The sequence below is a fragment of the Ambystoma mexicanum genome, chromosome 2q (genome assembly GCF_040938575.1).
Source record: "Ambystoma mexicanum isolate Mex_15411 chromosome 2q, UKY_AmexF1_1, whole genome shotgun sequence".
Lineage (NCBI taxonomy): Eukaryota > Metazoa > Chordata > Amphibia > Caudata > Ambystomatidae > Ambystoma > Ambystoma mexicanum.
In genome coordinates, this window is record NC_090924.1 from 427,807,826 (window position 1) to 427,833,195 (window position 25,370).

At 47.1% G+C, this 25,370-nt stretch overlaps 1 protein-coding gene across 3 annotated transcripts in view; it reads left to right on the top strand.

The window, feature by feature from the left end:
* The window catches only part of CXXC1 (CXXC finger protein 1), a 799,643-nt gene that overhangs the window by 562,025 nt on the left and 212,248 nt on the right, over nt 1-25,370 (top strand). The gene's annotated exons all lie outside the window — the stretch shown is intronic.

Here is a 25,370-nt window from a genome sequence, read left to right on the forward strand (position 1 = left end):
CCCAATTCGTGCATATAACGCTTGAGACTGGTTGTATTTCTATATATATTGTGTTGATATGGTATGTGTTGGTTTACTATCGTTATATTGTGATTTTCTCGCTACGGTCATTGTTTTAAAGGCCTTGAAATAAATGTGTATATATTTTTAATATAACAACTGGTGGGAGTAGTTTGTAAGTGATCTTGCTTTGTGTGCTCATTGCGGGCTTTCAGTCACCCTCACCCCTCTTGAGACCTAGTCTTGACCGCCGCGATCGCTACCTTGATTGGTCTGGCTCGTCCAGATGTTACCCTGTTCCAAGTAATTAGGTTGGCCTTCTGAACTTCTGCGCCACCAGGGCAGAGTTCAGAAATCCGTCTTAACATCCTCTTCGGAATCTGATCACAGAAAACACGTTAGGGCAGTTCTGGAAAAACTGCGCCAACACAAACTATTTGCTAAACTGGAGAAATGTGTTTTCCATACCACAGAAGTTGAGTTTCTCGGTTTCATCCTGACACCCAAAGGAGTCCAAATGGACTCAAGAAAAGTGGATGCCATCCTAAAATGGCCATCACCTAGCTCTGTAAAAGGGGTTCAAAGCATGCTCGGCTTTGCCAATTTCTATCGCAGGTTTATCCCGGAATTTTCACGCATAGTACAACCCATTACTGCACTCTTGAGGAAAAATAAACGTTTTGAATGGTCTGAAGAAGCCGAGCAGGCCTTCCAGGATTTAAAAGCTAAGTTTACATCCGCACCTATATTGAAACACCCACGTCCAGATCTCCCGTATGTCATCGAAACTGACGCATCCAGCCTAGCCATGGGAGCAGTTCTGTCTCAAAGAGATCCTGAAACCAACCAACTGCATCCCGTAGCATTTGGGTCCAGAAAATTCTCGGCACCAGAGATTAATTACGCAATCACTGACAAAGAACTGTTAGCCATAAAGTCTGCATTTAAAGCCTGGCGGCATTACCTGCTTGGCGCTCGACATACCATCACGGTGATCACTGATCACCGGAATTTACAGTATTTGAAAACCGCCAAGGCTCAATCATCACGGCAGCTCCGATGGGCTTTGTTTTTCACTGAATTTGATTTCGTGATTACCTATCGACCTGGCTGCAAGAACGGCAAAGCAGACGCCTTAACCCGAATTGGAATGGGAGAATCTGATACAAACTCAGAACCAGTACTAATAATTCCCGAACAGAGAATTCTAGGCATGACTTCGTTACAGACGCTTGAAGACATTCAAGTCAGAGTGAAACAACTCCTGGACCCTACAGTCCTACAGGATTGGATACAAAAGGGATCAGACTTTACCATAGATAATGGTTTACCTTATTACCAAGGACGCTTATTCCTGCCGCACAAGGATTTACACAAACTAGTTATTTCAGGTTATCATGATACATTAATAGAGGGACACCCCGGTATTGCCAAGACAATGGAAAAGGTGAAACGACAATTCTGGTGGCCCTCTTGGCGAAAAGATGTTAAATCTTTTGTGATGACCTGTGGTGTTTGCGCCCAAAATAAAGGTCAAACGAAAAGACCAGCCGGTCTCCTTCAACCTCTAGACATACCGCCAGCACCCTGGCACACCCTATCAATGGATTTTATTACGGACTTGCCTCCTTGTTCGGGATACAATACCATTCTGGTAATTGTGGATTTGTTTTCCAAAATGGCCCACTTCATTCCTTTGAAAGGTTTACCTTCAGCTTCTGTCCTAGCCAAAGAATTCCTCGAAAATATTGTTCGGCTACATGGATTCCCATCTATACTAATCTCTGACCGGGGAAGCCAATTCATTTCCCACTTCTGGCGCAAATGTTGTCAAATGGCACAAATCGACGTAAGATTATCGACCAGTCACCACCCTCACACCGATGGTCAGACCGAGAGGACAAATCAGACCCTTGAGCAGTACTTACGGTGTATGTTACAGCAATCTGAAAGCAACTGGAAAGACATTCATTGGATAGCCGAATACGCATACAATAATTTGGTACACTCTGGAACTGGCCATAGTCCTTTTTATACCTTGTTTGGACATCACCCTCGAACCTCAAACCTCGACTCACCTCAGAACCTCGGAGTGCCCGCAGTAGAACATCTGCATTCTACCATTACCCGAGCCTTCAAAGAGGCAACCACGCATTTACAACAAGCCAAGAGAAAATACAAGGAAAATGCTGACCTACATCGGAGTGAAGCACCTCCGTATCAGATTGGGGATCAAGTGTGGTTAGCTACCAGACATTTACCGCTCAAAGGGCCTCGAACTTTTAACCCAAAATATCTGGGACCTTATTCTATCACGGCAATAATTAACCCAGTAGCGGTTAAACTTGATTTACCAGCTAATATGCGAATTCACCCTGTTTTGCATGTGTCACTTCTGAAAGCAGTGGTCCCCGGAACCCGACTACTCAAACCTCCAGAACCTATTCAAATAGATGGAGAACCCGAATTCGAAGTGAAGAACATTTTAGATTCAAAAATGTTTAGGTCAAAGCTTTTCTACCTAATTGATTGGAAGGGGTACGGACCTCAGGAGAGGTCGTGGGAACCCAGTGACCATGTGCATGCACCTCGATTAGTCAGGAAATTCCACCGACTCTTCCCAAACAAACCAAAACCCCTGGAGGGAACAACCTTGGGAGGGGTCTTGGGGGGGGGGGGGGGGGGAGTGCTGTCACGATGCCCGCTCCCGGGGAGCCGGCTCAGGCCCTGCGTCCCCGAAAGCAGACATCAAGTCCCCGGGGAAGGTCCCAGCAACCCCTTATAGGGGCCCTTTGGACAGCGTCCTGGTGTCTATGGCGCCAGGCTCATAGAAAACGTCAGTCCAGGCGCCATAGGCGCCAGGCTCATTATGAAAGTGTTTGGGTGCACTTACCTGATGCAGACCATGCTGCAGAACCCCGTCCTCCTTGAGGCCTGAAAGGAACTACTTTACCTGTGGGACTCATTTACCACCCGGGCGTGGTCGGGGAAGGATACATACCTGATTGGAGGAAGGACACATTCTAGGAACTTCTTCCAAGGCTATTTAAACCACACCCGATCAGCCACACATGCTTCGCGTTGTTCTGCATCTAGCAGCTCACCGTGTCTGCTCCTGCATCCTGACTTCTGCCACACCTGCCAGCATCCTGAATCGCCTGCAAAGGAAAGGGAACAAGAGAACAGAAGAAGGAAAAGGCCTCACCTGCTAAATCTGCATCTCAGAGACATTTCGCCGACAATCCTGAAAAGGAAGACATTTATTATTAAAAGCACATCGCATCGATCGCTGCAGCGCCGCATTCTACTCACCTTTACAGGGCGCCTCCATGTTCAGCAGCGACCATCCGGATACGCAGTCGCGCCCCCGCGCCTAGGGAGAAAAAGACAAGAACAAAGGTGAGAGAAAGAAGGGAAAAGGGAAGCTAAAACTCCATGTCAAGACTTACCTGTTGGGTCATTCCCTTTTCATTTCGGGTCCGCGCCGCATCCAGGCATTTTCGGACCCCGGCCCCTAAGGGGAAAAAGACATCCGCGTTAATGAGTGAATGAAAAGCATTACCAAAACACTCATTAAACACTTACCTGATTTCCACAAGGATTTCACCGCTCACCTCAGGTCGGTGCCTGTTCCCCGGCATTCCGTACCCCGGCCCCTATGGGGAAAAAGACACTAGCATTAGAACATTAATGCATGGACACAAGGGGAACCACTTATAGAAAAACTTACCTGGAAGCCAAGCAAGTTTGGTTCTCACCCATCCGAAAATCCAGTGACGTAACTGGATACCAACGCGCCCCTGCATCAGAAGCAGGATGGAGAGCTCGTCCTTCCAGACCCTAAGGTGAGACGCTACGGGGAAGCACAGCAGGGTTTTGAGGAGGGTGAGAGGGGTAAATGGGAGGCCGATTGCATTACCCCGCAGACAGTTAACCCCCTATTCTCACCTACAGAAGGATACTTCTGTGAGTCAGACAAGCCAGATCTGGGGCCCGGTCCAGTCCGTCTTCCGAACCCTGCGCATCACCTTAGACGAGGTCACAGCAGCGCGAACCAGGCCAGCGCCCCCGTGGGAGTCAGGTGAGCGTTACAGTATGTCAAGCCCCAAAAATTTCGTATGACCACGCTACAAGAGGTAATCCCCCCTCCTAAAAAAGGGGGATTACATGGCAACCTTGGATATGAAAGATGCTTATTTTCATATTTCCATGTTCCCAGCGCACAGAAAGTATTTGCGCTTCAAGGTGGACAGTCGACACTACCAATTCAAGGTACTGCCCTTCGGGATAGCTTCAGCACCAAGGGTATTCACCAAGGTAGTGGCGGTGGCGGCTGCACACCTACGCAGGGAGGCAATCCCAGTGTACCCTTATCTGGACGACTGGCTCATAACGGGGGAAACCCCAGGAATTTGCAGGACAAACATTCAAAGGACTATCCACCTCCTTCACGAGTTAGGCTTTTCAATCAACGAGAAAAAGTCAAGCCTAGTGCCAAGCACCTCAAAACAATTCCTAGGAGCAATCCTAGATACCCAAGAGGGGGTGACCTTTCCTTCAGAAGAAAGAATTCGGAATATACTACTGCAAATTCCGCATAATCAGTCCGGTCAACAAATAACGGTACGCAAAGCAATGCGTTTACTGGGCATGATGGCGTCATGTATTTACCTGGTCCCCAACGCGCGCCTGCGCATGCTTCCCATGCAGGAATGGTTGGCGAAACAGTGGTCTCAGGCAAGTGGTCAGTGGGATGATCTAGTGGTCGTTTCACCAACACTGGTACAAAGCCTTCACTGGTGGACAAGAGAATCTCGCACAGGGGAAACCCTTTTACGATCCCGAGGTACAGGCAATAGTCCTTACAGATGCATGCCTGACGGGGTGGGGAGCTCACCATCTCCACCACACAGCTCAGGGTCTCTGGTCTCACTCAGTGGCCAAGAACCACATCAACCTGCTAGAGCTTCTGGCAGTATTCAGAGCGCTTCAAGCGTTCGAGCCCCACCTACTAAACCTGTCAGTGCAAATCCGGAAGGACAGCACAACAGCCATGTTCTACCTGAACAAGCAAGGAGGGACTCGCTCACCAAATCTGTCCAAGCTTGCCCAGAAAATCTGGAGATGGGCACTCAGACTGAACATCTTCCTGTCATCACAACATGTTCCAGGGGAGCTCAATTCCCTAGCGGATGCTCTGAGCAGAGACTCCCTCCCAGAGGAACACGAATGGGTTCTACACAGAGAGGTCGTAGAAGATATCTTCTCTCAGTGGGGTTTCCCCATTATAGACCTATTCGCCACAAGCGAAAACAGACAATGCCCAGGATTTGCATCCAGGTTCCCCCAACCAGACTCCCAGGGGAACGCCCTGTGGATGAACTGGTCAGGGATGTTTGCGTACGCTTTTCCACCAACTCCTCTCATCAGGAAAGTGGTGAACAAGATGAACAGAGAGTCGATGACGCTCGTCCTAGTTGCTCCCATGTGGGCAAGACAACCGTGGTTGCCACACCTACGCAGGATGGCGGTGTGCGAGCCCATCAAACTTCCAGCCTGGTACAACCTATTGTTCCAGCACCAAGGTCAAACAGTGCACCAGCAACCCAACTCAATGAACCTGGCAGCATGGCTCCTGAGGTCATAGAGTTTGGACATCTCAATTTGCCACAGAGGTGTATGGACATCCTAAAGGAGTCTAGGAAACCAAACACAAGGCACTGTTACTTTGACAAGTGGAAGGGGTTCGTTATCTGGTGCCAGAGTAGATCAATCAACCCGGTTGATTGCACTCCTTCCACTATTGTTACATACATGCTCCACCTGCTGGATGCAGAATTGGTTTTTAGCTCACTGAAAGTACACCTGGCAGCCCTGTCGGCTTACACCACTTCCCATAGCAAGGTTTTGTGGTGGAAAGTACCAGTAGTTAAAGCAGTCTCAAACATCTGACTTATAAAACGGCCTTCTTAGTAGCTATTACTTCTATAAGAAGGGTCAGTGAAATTCAGGCTCTGTCAGTGCAGGATCCCTTCTTTACTGTCCATAAAGACAAACTGGTTTTACGCACACACCCTAGGTTCTCACCTAAATTTATATCTAAATTCCATGTAAACCAGTCCATCGAGCTTCCGGCTTTCTTCCAGGACCCGCAAAGCTCGGCTGAGGTGAAACTACACACCCTAGATGTGCGTAGGGCGGTCCTCTACTATGTAAATAAGAAAACAGATCAACTGTTTGTCTCCGTAGCGACAGGCAGAGAGGGGGATCGCGTCTCTAAAGGTGCCATCTCGAAGTGGATTATTAACTGTATCCAGCTGTGTTACTCACTTTCTGAAAGAACTCTGCCTTTCACGCCAAGAGCCCACTCTACTAGAGGCATTGGGGCCAATCTGGCTTTCATTGCAAATGTACCCCTTGACACCATTTGCAAAGCAGCTACTTGGAGCTCTATTCACACTTTTACTCAGCATAACTGCATTGAAACCCATTCCAAGGCAGATACACAAGTGGGACAAGCGGTTCTAAGACACTTATTTGCTCATGACCCTTCTCACATCCCACCTCCTTCTTCTGGTACTGCTCGCTAATCAATGCACAGCATGTGATCTAAGCAGATTCCACAAGCCTCAGAAGGGATACATTACTCACCGTAATTGTATTTCTGATGCTTGTATCTGCTTAGATTCACATGCGACCCACCCTTCCTCCCCTCTGAGAGAAGGCGCATGATGGCTTGTAGTCTTACCTTTCTGTCTCTCTGCTTGGATTATCTGTACTCACGCTACTCCTCATGCTACCTCATGTCAGAAAAAATACAATCTGAGGATCCTAGACGCCTGAGGGATCTTGGGTACAGTGGACGTCACACTAGGGATAGTATTACTGGCACGCCCTGTGTCGACGCCCATTTTCGAGTTGCAAAAAACAAACTGTAATACTCCGCAGCTTCCACTAGATGTCGGCCTATGCACAGCATGTGAATCTAAGCAGATACAAGCATCAAAAATACAATTACGGTGAGTAATGTATCCCATATATATTTCTGAGGCTTGTGGAATCTGCTTAGATCACATGCTATGCATTGGCTGACATCTAGTGAAAGCTTCGGAGTATTACAGTTGTTGTTTTCGAAACTCGAAAAGGGACTTCGACTGGGCGTGCCAGTAATACTATCCCTAGAGTGGCGTCCACTGTACCCATGGTCCTTCACGCGTCGAGGTCCGTCAGATAGTATTTTTCCGCCAAGCATAACATTTTCAAAATGTTTCAACAAATGGGGGGGTCTCTGCTGACCTCCTTCTGGTTTGGCACCAGAGGTTTCACTAGCCTGATTCGGTTTCCCACGTGGCTTACCCTTCTTATGTTCGGGGCCCTCTTTTGGATTGGAGGTATTAGAATTATCGTTGCCATCTTTCTTTTGCTGCTTCCAATCATCCTCCTCCTTCTGAGTTTCCCCCATAATCCTTGTGAGTAGCCTTGTTGGCAACCCTCAAGTCAGCAGCCTTTGCTAACTTCTTTGGATAAATTTCCTTAGTCAGTCAAGTGCTGTCTCAGCTCAGGAGAGCAGGCATCAAAAATAGATTCCAACAAAAATAGATTTCTCATTCCTTCAAACGTGTTAACTCTGTAACCCTTTACCCAACCATCTTAGTTTTTCAAACATTCGCACACCCAGGTAGCCCAAGGGGTACCATCATGCTTTTTGAGGGTCCTAAACCTCTGAAGGTACTGGGAAGGAGTTTATCAAAGCTAGCTTCACATTTTCATATTCCAATCTTTCAAGTTCCCCCACCTCCATTAAAGCGTCAGTTGCAACCTGGGGGAGCCTAGACAAAAGCCAAGGAATCAACTGATTCCCTGTGAAACCCTGAATCCCATAGTTCTATTCAAAGGCAGCCAACCAATCTAAAATATCAAGTCTCACCTCATACATACTCACAGCTTCTTTAGGCATGCAAGGCCTCTTAGGACTGGAAGACCTAGAACTCTGGGAGAGAACCATTTCCAAGAGACAATTTCTTCATTTCAAGTGCATGATTCAATTCCATTTCTCTGAGACAGAGTTCTTGATGTTTGCTTTCATTTTGCATTTGGAGCCTTTTAAATTCTAACTCAAGTCTCAACTTTTCAAGAGATATATAATCTGGACTCAGTACTGGACCTGGTAGGGTCCCTGTGGCTATAGGTTGAGGGCCTAGAGCTGGTTGTGGGTAAAGAGGGCCTCTCTTCCTGAGACTCCTCTGACTCTTCGAACTCATCAATAACATCTGAGCCCGACTCACAAACATTATCATCCTCATCAACGTTATCCACATTTGCTGGGGGGGGGATGGATGTTATATCTCTACCTCCCAATCTTTGATGATTCAACAATTTCTCAATCAATTTGTTTTTCTTGCCTTTAACAGAGAGACCTGACTTCACACATATCTTTCAGTTGATCTGTTAGAATGGTCAGGGCTTCTTGTTTGAAGTTATCCATATTTGGCATTATAAGACAATTGCTTTCTAGTGATGCTTAGCCTTGTGAAGGTTATTTGAACAAAAGTGATAGCAGTACTCTCAATGTAATAACTATACTTTATCCTCACCGCTATACACAGTGTTAGGCAGAACTGCATGCAATACCCTCTGGGACCACCACACACAATTAGGACTACAGGTGTAAGCAAGACCAACCTTTGGTATAAGTCTGTACCACACAGTTTGTTGGTAGCGAGCTGAGCAGCTAGGCTTATCTCAAGAGTGAATGTGAGCAGTACAAGTAGTTACACAAAGGACGTTCAATCACAGTGGTTCAAGTAGACACTTATTCATTTATTTACACAATAGTTTATAAAACATTTCACTAGAAGACAACTTAATATTATAGACCAATACACTTCAATGCAAAACTCTAAAGTTTTGAGACAGTTTGAGCTCCCCTGCCAAATGGCAGTTCAGTTACTTAGCAGTGAGCAAAAAGGACAAAGTAAGTATAATAGATTATATATATTTAAATATAGATTATATATACTTTCTAGGCAGTGCAAATAGTTTCAGTTAACCAGAATATTTATTCAAGTCAAGTCAATAGGCCAGGCCAAAGTCAATGGGCTAGTGTTCTGGATTGGAAAGAGCAGTTCTGGTATCAAACGGTAAAGTGTTTGCAAAAGTTCTCAGAAGTGTTTTAGGTGAAAAAGAATCATTTGTGGGGTCACAAGCTGATTAGGCCTGCAAGTTGGAAAAGTTTCACAAACTTTCTCTGCGAAAGTGGCGTTCTCTCAATCGGGTTGACACAGTACCTTTGCATGAAGAAAACAAATGTTGTGGAAGTCGTGGTTCCTGGCAGTTCCTGCAGATCCCGCTGTTCCTGAGCCTCTGTCGTGGGGACAAACAAAATGGAGTCACTTCAGTTCCAGTAGATGTAGATTCAAGAACACAAACTGGTGTCCCTCTCCCTGGTTAAACCTAACCAGCCTTGAGAATGGTATCCAGGTGTCTTATGATTTGATTGGTCCCACTAACTCAAAGGAAGAAGCCGTCCTTGAAGGAGCTTGTCTGTCTAATGGAGTTTGGCAATTCGGACCTGCAGCAGGGCTTCACTGTGCAAACCAACGGTCCAGTGGTTGCAGCAGCCGTCCTCTTCCAGGTCGTCTTCGGTTCTTTCATTCCAGTGGTCGACTCTGCCCTCCAGTCCATGAGACTCGCCCTTTAAACTGTTTTCTCCCTTTCATTCCAGCCTAGCTGTCACTCACCCAGCAGGGTGGCTGTCCTTGCCGGACAGTCAGCCAGCCAATCACGCCAGAGTGCATTTGGGTCTCCTAGGAGACTAAGCACACAGAGTTTCGGGCACCTCCCTCACTTCCTGCCCACCCCAGACACTCTGACGCCAAGGGCGGACTTCAGTCCTGAAGCCAGCCAAAGGTACATGAACAAAGGGACCAAACCTGGTTTGGCGCGAAGAGGCAAACACTAGAAGGACCTTTCAAAAAAGAAATGGCGAAAAAAGAAGAATGGGACCCGTTTAAACAAAGGGGCTTAAGGCGCCATCTTGAAAAACATGGCTCCAGTGATTTTTAGCTTCCATTGTTCGCGGTCGGGAATAATCATGGTAGTTCATTGTAAAACCACTGCCACCAGCCTTTTCAATAGGAAAGGGTAGCATTTGACTGCCACATGAGTGTTTAGGCACACGGGATACTATGCAACCCCTCCAGCACTCCATTGTAAGATGATGTGTGCTGGGTCTATGCATTTGGAAAAGACTAGTAAAGTCAATTTCACTTCACATTCTCTGGGAAACAGTAGTTTATCCCAGAGAAAGTATTTAAAACTTTGGGGAGTCTAAAAGACATCCCTGTCTCACTGCACTGGGGGTGCTGTGTAACACACATGAAAAGATGATGCCTATGGCGTTATCTAAAACTCCATAATCGGAAAACACAATGTAAAACACACATAGAATAGTGGGACAAAAAGGCTCACACTCTTTCCAGGTTAAAAAAATCAAGTCCTCAAAATCCAGCAAAGTTGCTGGGGGTCTCTGAGGTGAAGGGAATTGGCACATTTCTGAGAATTCTCCCCATCAGATATATGTACATGTTACATACACAGGTTACAATGCGGCAAGGAGAGTTACTGATATCCATTGCAGTAGACAAGGGTTACAGCTAATATGTGTTAAGTAATTGTACATCTTGTTATTGCATTCAAGGCGACTTGTAGTAAGATTGACATATTCTTGAGTTGCATATCGTTGATAGTACATATGCATGTGCTGTAGGTGGCAGGGAGGTATGTAAAAAAAAACATATGCTGTGATAGGCCACGCTCGGGGTTACAGGATTGAGCAGGTCAAAGTATCAGCAGGGTTTAATTCTGAGGTGTGGGTGACTCTTGCTCAGTTAGCCTGGATCTAAGTTTCTTATGAAAGGGCAGGTAGGCTGACTCAACTCTGATGTCAGTGGGAAGTGCGTCCCACATTTTGGCTGCCAGGACTGGGAAACTCTTTCCCCCTGATTTTTCTAGTTTGTATCTTGGGATGGAGAGTTGATTCACTTTGGTGGATCTGGTGGGTCTGTCAGAGCGTTTTTTTGTGTGAATTTACAGTTGAGGTATTTCGGGGCAGAGTTGGCTAGGCACTTGTGTGTCAAGGATAGAGTTTTGTAATGGATTCTGTCTTTTATAGGAAGCCACTGGATGCTTTGTCGTGTGGGACAGATATGGTTGTCTTAAGGGATGTTCAGGGCCGCTCTAAGGGCGTTGTAATACTTGAAGTTTGCTAATTTTGCACAGTCTGGTTCCGTGTAGAGGGCATTGCAATAATCAAGCTTAGATAGGGTAAGTGCTCTGGCAAGGATGAAGCAACTGTTGGGTGAGAGGAACGGTCTGCAGGTGGTTATTAGTTTGGCTATGTAAGCCACTGAGGAAGCCGTGGTGTTGATTTGTTTGGTGAGGCTGAGATTGGAGTCAAGGTATATTGTGAATGTTAAGACGGCTTTGGCGACTTGAATGGTGGGGTTGTCAATGGTGAAGGATTGGAACTCGGAGGGCAGTTTGGTTAGACGGTTTTGTGCTCCAATTAGGAGGAGTTGGGTTTTGTCATCATTCAAGCAGAGACCATGAATGGCCTTCCATGCTTGAATGACTTGGTACGTTTTTTTCAAGAGTAAGGTGTCTGAGTGGTAGGAGCCTGAGAGGGGGATGAGAATTTGGGCATCATCTGCATAATCGGTTTGGGTGATACCCAAGCTGTCAAGGTAATCGAACAGGGGCTTTGTAAAGATATACAAAGTTGGGGAGATGCAGGATCCTTGTGGAACACCGCATAGGACTGTGGCTGGGTTGGCAGTTGCTGAGGAGAAGACCCTCATGGTCCTGTTGGATAGGAATGATTGAATACAGGCGGTGGCTTTGGTGGGGAAGTGAGCAGCAGAAGTCAGGTACTTGCAGAGGACCTTGTGGCAGACAAGATCGAAGGACGCCGAGAGGTCTAAGAGGAGGAGAGCTATGTTCCCATTCTCCCTTAGCTCGTCCATTTGGGTTTTAAGGTCAATTAGCACCTTTTCCGTGCCATGACTTGGCCTGAAGCCGGATTGGCGGAGGCCCAGAAGGTTGTTGCTTTCAAGATAATTTTGAATTTGGAGGTAGGCCGCCCTGTCAAGGAATTTGTGGAGGAACGGTACCGTGTGTCAGGTCCCAGTGCCGAAAACCTTCAGGAGTAGATAAATAGCCCACCAAATCCTCCAATCTGGCACACCCAACAGTCAATTGAAGAACTGCAGAGTTGACCAGACCGGGGGAAAAGGGGAAGTGGAGAAAATAACAAACTGACGAGGTTCTTCTGGTTCTCCTTTGCTTCAGCGACTCTGAATACTGGAGAACCCTGTAAAATTCAGCATTCATTTAGTATAACCATAGCTTCTTTCTCAAACTCAGACTTTCTACCATACCTTTCCCAAACCCCTTTTTACCTGTCTGCCTCTGCTCTCTGCTGAGAGGCAACCAAGTGGATGAAATTCCAGATCATTTTTTTCTTGGTTGATGACTGAAAATTCTCTCTCTCTCTGTTCCTTAAGCTGGTTTAGCAACAACCAGTTCCTTGCACCTGAGATCAGCTTCTTCAACTTAAAAGTAAATAACTGTTTAACTGGGCTCTGTTGCTTGTAACTCTCTTAATATGGTATACTTTCAGTGTCTTTAATTTTTGTCTGCAGCTTGCACTCGAAAAACTATTAGTTACTTTTGAATTGCTGCGCTATTAAAATATGTAGTTTCCTTGCTGTCTTGTACTGCTGCTTCATAATTATTCACATAGCTCAGCTTTGCAATAGCCACGAAATCTTGAAACTTGAAATCCTGAACAAACGCGCACACATTATCAGCCGACAGCCGTGCCTGCACTTACTTTGGATCGTGAAGGAAAACCCTGTCCCGCGTTCTTTAGATTGTTCGTTTTCTCAGCTGACTGGAAATCTTCCTGCGCCACAGCTGATCCTATGTTCACAATGCGCGATGTTTACGTCTGAACCGACGCTCTTCTACACGCCGCTGGGTGCCTTTTTCTAACACGTCTGTATTACTACACGACGTTAAAACTTTGCATTGCAATGCTCTCTGCTACTTAACGCTCGCACCGAAAAGAACGTTTCTTTTAAAAGCGCACCGGCAGCCAAGCGCAAACAAATAAATCTTATACTTTTTTTTCAACAAAATATTTACAGTTTCCAAATTACTAACAGTTAAAGAAATTAATGACTTCTTCTGACCTTCTACATTCAAATCTCCATTTGTAGATACTAATGCGATTTTCTCTTGGCAATTGTTAAAACATTTCCTTTAAACAGCACACTTATCTGGATTTCAATCTCTGCCTTTTCCTGCAGTATTGTCTTCTTGGTTGAATGGTTTTCTAACTTAGTTTCTTCTGTATTTTTCTCTGGAGCTTAAAGCACTGCAACCTCTCCTGAGCTGGTCTTGAATGAAAGGCAGTTCAGAACCTCACCCGAGATGTTCCATACTGCATCATAATAGACTCTGGCCAATCATTGCTGATCAGGAAGTCTCCCATCTTGAACTGGGAGAATGACAGCAGGCTAACGTGAAGGTCAAGGAATTTATAGTACATTAAACCTACTCTCAACCTGAAACGGCACAGATTAAGCCTCCAAAATCCAGGATCCTGACACTGTGGTAATGGGTCGATAATTGGTGGGAATGTTAGGGTCTAGTGCCGGTTTCTTTAAGAGTGGGGGGACCCAGGCATTTTTTAGATTGGGGGGGTACTATGCTGCTTTCAAATGAGTTGATTAGGGTGGTGATGAAGTGTGCAAGGTTAGCTGCCATTTCTTTGATGAAGGTGGGAGGACATGAGTCTCCCGGCTTTCGGATGGTTTGAGACTTCCAATAATCTTAATGACTTCTGGTATTGATACTGGTGAGAATTGGAATGGGGTAACCTGGATAGGTGTAGTGTTAGGGTGGTTAAAGTGTAGGTCATCAAGGACCAGGCTTCGCGTTTTAAGGTCAATTTTATATTGTAGGAGTGTGATTTTGTCCAGGAGTGCTTGTTGGACGTTGGTGCACCATGAAGTGTCTTTGTTGCATAGGTCATTAGAAGTTATGGGTATTTCCAGTTCCCAAAGGATGGAAAAAAGTAGAGTGGATGGCATTTTTATAGTTATTAGAACCTAATGCCAATTTCTCTGTTATTAGATGAGTGGTTCTTTTTCCAGGCTCCCTCAGCTGCCCTCTTAGTACTCTGGAGCTTTTTAAGGCTAATGATGTACCAGGTGTTGAGGTGGGCCGCTTGTTTTGCTTTTCGCATTTTTTGTGGTGGGGCTATGCTAATGCTGTGGTTAAGGTGTGGTTGTACAGATCTCCCAACTTTTCAGTATTCAGGTTGGTAAGGTCTTGCGGATTGGTGATGGGATAGAGCAGCTGGAGCCTCTTATCTTTGGTAATGTTCTTTTTGTTTCTGGTTAAGGCTAGGGGGCTGTTATCGGCGTGGATGGTGAGGGGGTGATTCCTGGATGTTGAACATGATTACGTGGTGGTCTGACCAGGCGCACAGTGCGTTGGGCAGGATTTTGATATCGCCGTTAAGATCGGCGATCCAATCTAGGGTTCTCCCTTTGATGTGTGTGGGGCAGGTTATTCGGTTCAAGAAGCCTAGTTCTAACAGTGTATTGGCTCGCGCTATGGCGTTGTTATCTTTTGGGTCATTGAGGCAAAGGTTAAGGTCGCCTTGCAAAGTGATCTTAGAGTTTGGTTTGGCATTGTTAGTCAGGAGAGAGGTGATGTCTTCTGCGAGTGAGGATACAGAGCCTGGAGGTCGGTAGAGGATGTGTAGTCTAAGAGTGGTTTTAGCAGAGGTGGTTAATTTGACGGCTAGGAGGTCACCAGAATTGAAAGGATGTCAGGATGGTGTTACTCTTGCATTAAATAGTTTACTAGCTATGAGAGCTACACCTCCTCATCTAGCGTGTTCTCTGTCAGTGCTTAGGATCATAGAGTTGTCTGTAATAGCCAAGGCTAGGGAGGGTCCTGCTGCTCTGTGGAGCCAGGTCTCTGAGACTGCTAGCAGGTCGAGGTTGTTAGGTTGAGGTCTGCAATGTCAAGGGTGTGTGCATGGAGTGACCTAGTGTTTGAGTACACCTTTGAGGGGCTGTGGCTTGGTTTTGGGTGGGGATGTAGCTGGCTTGCTGGGTGGAGGCCCTGGTGGTTGTTGCAGGTGTGTTTCTCTGCCGTGAATGGTTTTAGAAGATTTGTGTTTGTGAGGTTTAGTTAGATTCCTTTGGGGAGTTCTGGCGAGGGGTGAGATGTTAAGCATGACGTCAGGTGACAAAATACTTCTGGATCTGAGTCTGGCGTTTGTCGCTGAATGGACAGGAGAGGTTAGGTGTAGGCCTGGAGGCATATTTTATAATCCATTCAAGGGGGGGAGAGGGTAAGTGCGGAGGTGGTAGTTTCTGATGAGTGTACCAAGTGTTTTGGTTGTTGTGGTGTGAAAGGATGAGCCATGGGTGGAGGCGGCATGGCGGTGATTGTGGGGGGGGGGGGTTGGTTGCTGAACAGTGGGCGTATTGTACTAGGGCAGGGAGGTGGCAAAAGGGGAGGTAGGTGAGGTTTAAAGCTGGGAGTACAGATAAGGCTAGCGTGAGGGTGCACGCGTTGTATAGTTTTGAGGTGGTCAGTGGGTGGTATTGGTTGCCGTTAAATTAGTATGCCAAGGTACAAGGCTTCATCAAGATGTCACAGTGAGCACAGAGGTGGGTAAATGGTGCCAGCCAGGGGCGGTGGCAGGTAAAGCCTAGGGGCTGTGGGTGTGTTACTCACCACTGCGCAAGCACACCGGGGCGTTGCTCAGAATTATGCGAGTCAGCTGTTCAGGCTTCAAAACTTCCATCACTGCTGGGAGGATTCCCTTTGGGGAATGACCCAGACCGGACCTCCTCTAACTGAGTTAACCCTTTTTGGCAATAGACTTTCCTGCTGTGTATAGGGACCAGTCAGAATAGTGATTCACCCAAAAGAGCAGGGACACCCGCACTGCTACACCAACACCAGGCTGCAAAGGAAAAGGGATACATTAACACCAGTTGACAAATAACCCCAAAAAAACAATCTACTGATGGGAGAATTATCTGAACTCATGGTGAATGGTCTAATATCTGAACCTGAGGAGGAACAGGCATAGGAAGCAATTAGCTAAAACAGGGACTAATGACTGGATAGCTGTACTAAAAGTGTAGACAACGGTGAAACAACTAGCAGAGTATGTCTTAGCCTCTAAGCGCAGGCAAATCCTTTTAGGCAAAACGACAGGAAAAAACAATAAACGGGGAGGTTAGTAAGGGATATCTCCCTGGGCGATACGAGGGATGCTTCTAGTGCCGTGATGGTGCAATTAGGCTGCAGAGCATTCAAGGTATGCACAAGAAGTTCCTAAGCGCTCGTAGTATTGCACAGGACAGTTCCAAAGTGTTCGTATTAATGCACAAGAAGGTTCCGATATTCAAGGTGTTGTAGAGCTGTGTGTCTATGAAGTAGAACATGTGGATGCCAAGATGTTAAGTCCCCAACTAAGTGGAATGAAAGATTGAGGGCCGTAGGCTTACCAGGTTACTGGCAGGGCGCAGAGCGGTTAAATCCCAGGCGAGCAAGGCGTAAAGCAGCGGATGTTCCTCCGGGTTAGCAGGAGCCAGCGAGTTTCTGCGTAGAGATGGCAGACGGCGAGAATGCAGAACCGCCGGAATGAACTGCGCTTTGAGATGGTAAGAGGTGGCCAAGAGAGCAGTTCAGGGGAGATGCGTGTAATGTAATAAACGGGAACAACCGTTCCTAAAGTAGCACCACGAGGACAGGAAGTAGCAATTCCAGAGTCAGCGGTCCGGGTTGGCAACAGGTATTCGGGTAACAAATGCAAAGGATGAGGCGTAAGAATGGTCACAAGGATTTCCAAGGTCGAGACACGGAAGGATCAGGTCAAGTCACACGTATTTGTAAGAAACGCTAATCAGAAGCGCCGCCGCTGGGGCTTTGGACTCCTTTCATTGGAGAGGAGGCATGGCCTGTGATTCCGCGTTGGCCTGATGAGTCCTGTTGTGGTCAGCTGATGAGTCATGTGACCCGAGGGAGAATGCTTTCATTTCCCTAGCAACCTCCAATGCTGCCAGAACGGGGAAACCCTGGACAGACGACGCTCCTTCAGCTGGGGATAACACGTGTCGAGCGAAGTGGGCTGAACCCCAGGTGTAACAGGGCAGAGCAGTCTACTAGGTAGGAGCTTAGGATCAAATACACAGAATTTGAAATAAGGTGGCCTAGTGAATGATATAGTACGTAGGTACATGGCTAAGCATAGTAAAATGGCACAACGGTCTATCAGAATAAAGATGGGTCATAGAGAGAAAAGTTACTCGTGTAGCATGTGAATGGTAGGCGAGACAGGTGATATGGCACAGAGAGATGAGTGGGGTAGCTACTGCTTACCGTGTTAAGTGTTTGTCCTGAGCAAGATGCGTGGCAGGAAACCGTATCGGATGGTGTTAGGGAGAATTCTCAGAAATGTGCTAATTCCCTCCACCTTAGAGACCCCCAGCAACTTCGCTGGATTTTGAGGACTTGATTTTTTTAACCTGGAGAGAGTGAGACTCTTTCCCACTCTCTCATTTATTTTAATGTGATTTTGAACGGTTTCCTCTGGTTATGGAGTCTGACAAACACCATAGGTATCATCTTTTACATTGTGTAGGAGGCCGCTAGAGGGCTTACCAAGATGGCGGCTCCCCTGTGAGCTCCCGGCCAGCTCCCGAATGAATCCTGATCAATCGCAGCATTCCTGATGTGCACACCCAGTTCACATAGGCGTACTAACTAAACAACTCAAGCCAGCACTTTTGCTGAAAAAACGCCATACCAGACGGTCGTGCTGTGGAGTAGGCCGCACCCTCCGGATCTACGCAGGCCTTCTGGGAGGTGAGCCGCACGGCACGTGTGGCCGCGGCCTGAACATCGAGGCAAGTTGCAGTCGGCGGCCGAGAGGAAGGAGACGCCCGAGAGCAGAACCGTTAGCTTTGGCCGGCTGAGAGCGGGCCCCCACGTCTCTCGGCTCGTGCAGACATCAGCTGGGGCTGCGTGACCCCCACCCCGCGCCCAACCCCACACAGCCCGACATCCAGATAGCAGTGAAAGGACGTGGCGGGCAGCGGCAGCGGAGGTGCCGTTGCGACCCGGCAGGAGGAACAGAGTAACTCGCTTCACACCTGAGCGGAGCGCAGCCTGAACAGACAGCAGCTGAGTGATAAGAGGTGAGGGGGTGAAGACGCAGCGTGGCCCAGGGGGCAATACAAACAAAATCGGGGGAGGAAAGCGGGGACGGCTGGCGGGCACCCCTTCCCAACCCCCCCCCCATCTGAAGTTACACTAAGGCTAACCTGCATGAGAGGTGCCAGTTTAAGACCCCACTACGCGAGGAGACATTTGATATTAGACATCCAGCCTGGGAACCACCATGGCCCCGCCGACAGCAACAGATAGGCAACGCTAAGCCGCACTCACACGGCCGTTCTCGCCCCCCAAGAGCAGCTAACATTGCACACCAGAAGTCTCTTAACGCGGGACACATCCCTGTTTGGGTCAAAATGGGCAAAACAGACAAGTCCCAGAGAAAGCTCAACTTTGACGCCGGCCAAGCGCCCAAGGCTCCCAAATCAGAGAGTCGCCCAGAATCCCTGTCAAACCTCCCAAAGGAAGAACCTCCTCAGCAACCAGATATCCGGGAAATACTAATGGACTTGAAAGCCGGGATAGGCAGCCTAGACTGCAAGATAGACACGCTGTCATCCAAAGTGGACCTTCTCCAACACCGCCTTGACAAACATAACGGCAGGCTAGACAGTGTTGAACAAAGAGTCTCAGATCTCGATGATGGAGCATCATCACTCACTGCAAGAGTCTCTACACTAGAGGGTCAAATGAAAACAGTCCTGGCCAAAAACGAGGACCTGGAAGGACGCTCCAGACGGAACAACATAAGGGTGATTGGCATGAGAGAACAACAGCTACAAATTAAATGGAGGAACATATTGAGAAAATGTGCACAGAGCTTTTCGGACCCACTGCACTATCCCAATTGTTTGTAGTCGAGAGAGCCCATAGGATCCCGTCCACCAGATCCATTCCTGGAGCACCTCCCTGACCGATTGTAGCCAAGCTATTACGTTATAAGGACCGTGATGCAATTTTGAGAGTGGCGAGGGAGAAAGCAAACTCCATTATGATGGGGACGACATTCAGTTCTATCCAGATTTCTCCCCATCAGTCCAAGCCCAGAGAAAGTCCTTTATCCACATCAAACACAAACTACGCAACAACCAAATCACCTATTCGTTGCTCTTCCCGGCGAAACTAAGCATCCAATACGCTGGAGGAACACAATTCTTCAATTCCCCCGAGGAAGACTTACTCTTCCAAAACAGATAGGGCTGCAAACCCGCAAACTAAAGCTCCGGACCATCAAGAAGAGAAAGAACGGGAAGAATACCGACTTGACAAAAACCCGAAGCACATGCCTGGACCTTAGCTGAAACACACCATCAGGGCAATATCAGCAACGGGGACGTGGGAGCCTAATTCTTGGGAGGACACCCACGCCCCATGCACAGCATGTTTCCAGTTCAAGTTGGGGGTTGTTCGTGCAAGGAAGCAAGTTTTATGATTGTTGTTCATGGTACATGCCACCTGTCGTCGCCCAGTCGTCACCTCGACCCCTCGGCCCCTGAGTGCTCCCTGCACTCCCGGAGAATCAAAGAAGATCCCATACAACGCCGACATAATGCTCACAGGAGCATGAGCCACGTAAAACCAGCCGCCGCCCTTCTTGCGGGCACCACACTAAGTTTCACCAGGGCAATTCAAGGTAGCATCATGTAATATTAGAGGTGGTAATCACCCCGCCAAGACGAGAAAGATCCTACAACTCTTCAGATGCCATAAGATAGAGGTGGCAATGATCCAGGAGACCCATCTTCTCCCCCATAACGAACACCTCTGGGCCCGAAACTGGGGCTGCCACCGATACTTCTCTTCATACTCATACGCCAAAGGAGTGGCGATCCTCATTCACCCGACACTATGCTTCTGCCTGACCAAAACAGAAAGACGGAGAAGGGAGAGCTCTCCTGGTGCAGGGAGGCGTGGCAGGAGAGGAGGTGGTATTCGTCAACTCATATGCCCCCAACACAGATGGCCCAAATAATTTAGACTGGGTGCTGTCTCGTCTAGAACAAGTGGGTAACGCAACCATAATCTGGGGAGGTGATCTGAACACACACCTCGACCCATGGAAAGATAGAACACAATCTACAACAGCGAACCCATCCAAGGCCAGTCTACAAGTGCAAGAAATCTGCAAAGCGTTCGACCTGATAGACATTTGGAACACCAAAACTGGGAAAATGGAGACTATACCTATCACTCCAGCACCCACAATTCAACTTCACGCATTGATTACCTGCTGGTCTCTTCCCACAGCACGTGGCAATGGGGTCCCTGCCAAATACTCCCCAAGACTTTCTCCGACCATGCCACAGTAACACTTGAATGCAACCCACAGACATCAGGTCGAGACCACTGCACTGGTGCTTCAAACCCAGGGCACTTGCTGTCCAAGCATTTGCAACGGAGCTATGAGAAGAAATCCCTGCCTATCTCGAAATCAACCAGGGTACAGTCGACTCTGCAGGTACGCTTGGGAATCACTCAAATGTTATATAAGGGGGGTGTGCTTCGCCAAAGAGAATGGTATTTTGAAACTAATCTGCCGCGAACTGACCACCAACGAAAACTGCCTGAAATCCTTAGAAAGTCAGCAACGCACCACTAACGAAAATCACACCCAAGCAGAGTTGAAGAAGGAACTTCTCAACTTCAGGACCCTAGCAGAGTGCGATTTAAAATTCCTAGGACACAGACATAGGATCAGACAATACGGCGAGGGCCAGAAACCAGGAGCTCTCCTCGCCCGACTGATCGCAGCAGATAGGAAGCCTACAAGGGTAGAAAGAATCCGATCTCCACAAGGAGACATGATATATGAAGAGGACGAAATAGTCAAGGTGTTTCGAGTATATTATCAAGAGCTGTACAGCACCAATCGCCCACCAGACACAGAGGCGATCCGCAAATATCTTAACGACACCGAGCTGTACTGGGTGGAGAGGGAACTCCGAGAGCCACTAAATGACCCCATATCACTAGAGGAGATCCAAGAAGCAATAAAGAGCCTACCCACCTCCAAAGCCCCCGGGCCCGATGGGCTAACAGGTGAATTCTATAAATTATTTGCCCACATCATAGCTCCCCTCCTGTTAAGAGTCTACGAAGAGGCAATCGAGTCCGGTATTCTCCCCCAAACTCCAAGGGAAGCTAATGTAATCCTCCTATATAAAAAAGACAAACCCCCTGAAGAATGCAAATCCTCCCGCCCAATCTCTCTAACCTCAACAAAATCCTGGCAAAAATCCTGGCAAATAGATTACTCCCACTAATGCCTGCATTGGTGCTAGCAGACCAAGCAGGATTTGTACCCGGGCGAAAACAACATTTGGGATACATAGAATGTTCGGGGTGATAGCAGCACTGGACCCCAATCAGCAGGCTATATGTTAGATGCCGAAAAGGCCTTCGACTCTGTCGAGTGGCCCTTCCTGTTCGCAGTGCTGCAGCAACTCAGGCTCGGGAACCGGTACATTAAATTGGTCTCCTTCCTCTACAACCAACCCCAGTCAGCAATCATCTTAGGAACTACGAAATCCGCACATGTAAAACTCCAATGTGGCACCAGAGAAGAATTCTCACTCTCCGCCCTGATATTTGCACTAATAATGGAGCCCCTGGCGGCTGGCCTTCGGGAGCGGCAAATTCAAAGAGGGCTTAATATCGGACCGCACAAATTAATAATATCCCTTTACGCCGACGACATAGTTCTCTACGTAAAAAACCCTAGCGAAAACCTCAATCCCATCATGCGCAAAGTAATAAAGTTCGGGACAGTGTCAGGGCTAAAAATCAACCACTCCAAGTCAATTGTTTTCCCCCTGAACGCTAACACTAGATCATTTATCAATGATTACAATTTCAAATGGGAAAACGCCCACGTCCGTTACTTGGGGATCCAGATGTCCCTGAATCACCATGAAATATTCAGACACAACTACGAAAGTGCACTTAAAACACTACGAGAAAAGGTGAACAGGTGGAAAGCACTCCCACTTACCCTGTGGGGAAGGGCGTCCCTAGTAAAAATGGTAATTCTCCCCAAACTTTTATACCTGTTTTCCAATCTTGCTGTCTCAGCGCTTCTTGGGGACTGTGAGGAGCTTGGTGCTGGACCTAATTTGGGCGGGCAAACAAGCGAGGGTAGCATACTCGTCCCTCACACTGCCGGTAGCTAAAGGTGGTCTTGCACTCCACGATATGGAAAGATATTACTGGGCAGCTCAAGCTCAGTTTCTCAGCCACTGGTACTCATATCAGTTCATAAGACCACATGTACAGGTCGAACGAGCCCTCGCCTCACCAAACCTGCTGACAGCCGTAATCATTAGCAAACAGGCAGTACCACACACTACACTGAATATAGTACAATCCACATACACCATCTGGCGGAAAAATGCCCAAAAATGCAACGTACAGATCAGATACTCGCCTCTCCTGCCCATTAAATTTATACCTGGGGTACCTCTCACTGCTGAAAAAGTGTTGCTTAAGTGGGCGGATAAATGCAAGATTAGTATGCTAGGTGAACTGTTCGACCAAGAAACCTTTATAACACCCCAACAAGAGAAACAGAAAGGCAGCACTCCCTCCCTGGATATATTATATACTTCAGACTACGATACGCTCTGCAAGAACTTATACCCTCGTTCCCACAACAACCACCAACATGCAGTTACTGCACGGAGCGATTCAAGCACAAGGAGAGGGAAAACTGGTTTCATCGATATACAGAACCCTTGTAACAGACACATTACCAACGAACCCCAGAACAAAAGAAAGATGGGAAAAGTCGCTACAAACACCTATCCCAGAGGAAGAATGGGGCTACATATTACAACAAACGCAAAAAGTAGCACTAAATTCACGCTTCAAACAAATTCTGTTCAACTATTTACACCAAACATACTACACACCCCAAAAAAGGAACAGACACCACCCAGAGTTAAACTCTACATGCGACAGGTGCGGGACTCCGGCAGCTGACTTAATGCATCTCTCTTGGAGCTGCCCAACGGTGGCCAAATTCTGGACAGATGTGCTTCGCGAAACTGAAGCAATAATAGACGAGGAGATGAGACCCGACACAATAGTAGCCTTACTAGGGATGACAAAAACCCTGGCACTACCAATAAGGAAACTGGAAAACGTACTACTTGCATGCAGAAGAATAGCTATGGCATGGGGGCGAGGCCTAGGCCCCACACTTCCAAACTGGAAGAAAGACATCATCTATTGCCAAGAAGTGGAAGCAGAATTCATAAGAACATTGCCCCTACACGCGAGGCCTCTGGACATTTGGGGCGCTTGCGGGCTGCAATTTTCGCATCAGCTAGAGAAACCCGGAACGCACGACTTCTTCCCTTGGGTTGGTGGAAACAACAGACCCAAAGGCAAACTTGACTGGAACCCTTCTCCCAGCTGGCTGTACTTCTTTCCTGCAGCTGGAACTGAATGCCAGGGACCAGGAACTCCAGAATCTAGTGCATCGTTTGTAAGTCAGACCCGAGCCCCAAGAAGATCCTCCGGACTCCCTCAAAGCAGGACTATCCAAGCCTGAGCCACCTCAACAGAGAGCTGGGCCTCAGAAGCAAGAAGAACCCACAAGGTGTCCAAGAACCGGGGTGGTGCTATTTGCGAATAGCTGAAACCGCGACATGCCGCTGATCTGGAGTAAGTCCATTGCTGCCACCGACCTTCAATCCGTAGTGCAGGAGTCCCTTGCCATCCTCCTCCTTGTCACCACGACTGAGGCCCAGGAACAGGGTCTTCAGGACTATAGCAGGAACTGAAGCCAGCAGGAACCTTTTCTTCAGACTCAAGGTACTGTGCAACTAGGGGTACTTGCCTCTTGTGTGTAGCTTGCTTGCTCTCAGTGGAGACTTGCATTTGCTGCCCTTTGCAGAGTTGCTTGCATCTTTGCTTTCCACAAGCCTCCTAGCTTGTGGCCCAACAGGGATTCTTTTTACAACAAAACTCTCTTTAACATTGTGCAAGACTTTTGTGCTATCTTCAAGAAGTGCCTGAGCTCCCCTAGTCTTTGCTCAATTGACATTGGCTGTCCTGGCTCCCTGAAGACTTCTTACCCTCTCACTTTGTGTTTATCTGTCCCTCAAAAAGTCATACATTAGTTAGTTGTATAGCTGGGTAAGGGTGAACCTATATTTCAACCTATATTTCATTGTGGGATTGTGAAGTGTGTACCTGTTTGGAGAAACTTGTTAACCGCTGTTTCCTTCCCTAACCTATTACATTTTCCACAACCTCAGTAGAGCATTAAGTATTAAAGTGATATATCAATGTCCTCAGTGTCCTAGCAATCATTATAAATGGTCTGAACATCATTTTACATTTAGTGCTAAACTGTAAACATTTCATAATTTCACTGTCCTCATACAACTGTAATGCTATAGATTCTGCTTTGAACTCACGTTAATCTGCACCCATGTACCTCAACAAATCAACACCAATCTGAATCCCTGATATAACTTCATTTTTACCGCTTTAAACATCCCCACCAAAAATACATACTTTTAACAAAATGATTATGTGAAAACATTACAATTTCTATAATGCTGTGCAGTCGCATCCTAATACAATACCACTGCTCTTTACCAAAAAAGCATGAAACAATAAATGCAAAATGCATTTGCCCTTCACACCACTGCATTTCATTAACGTTATAGGACAGTGTTCTTCCCATCCAGCAATCGTAAAGCATAAATATTTTCCTCCAATGAGGTTTCAATTAAAAATGGGCTAAAATACATTTCTTCCCTAGTAAGAGTGTTTGACACACGTGCATAGTTAAACCGGACGAAACAATGTACAAAACATGTTAACTTCCTTCACTAGTGGCACTGTAAACTTCACTTCGCCTGTCACACCGGAAAATAAAACATGGGCATCTATTCCCAGCACTGCTGCACTACAGTACATCTTCTTTACCGGCAAATCATTTCTAGTCCTTTTCCCCACCGCAGCACATGAATTCAAATGCAGTACCTTGATTGTTTGTCAAAAGGTTGCTGCTACTAATTTTAGAATCATTTTCATTTTCCCCATATTGGCGCTAACAAGGTTCCATAGTACCACGACCAGCGCGG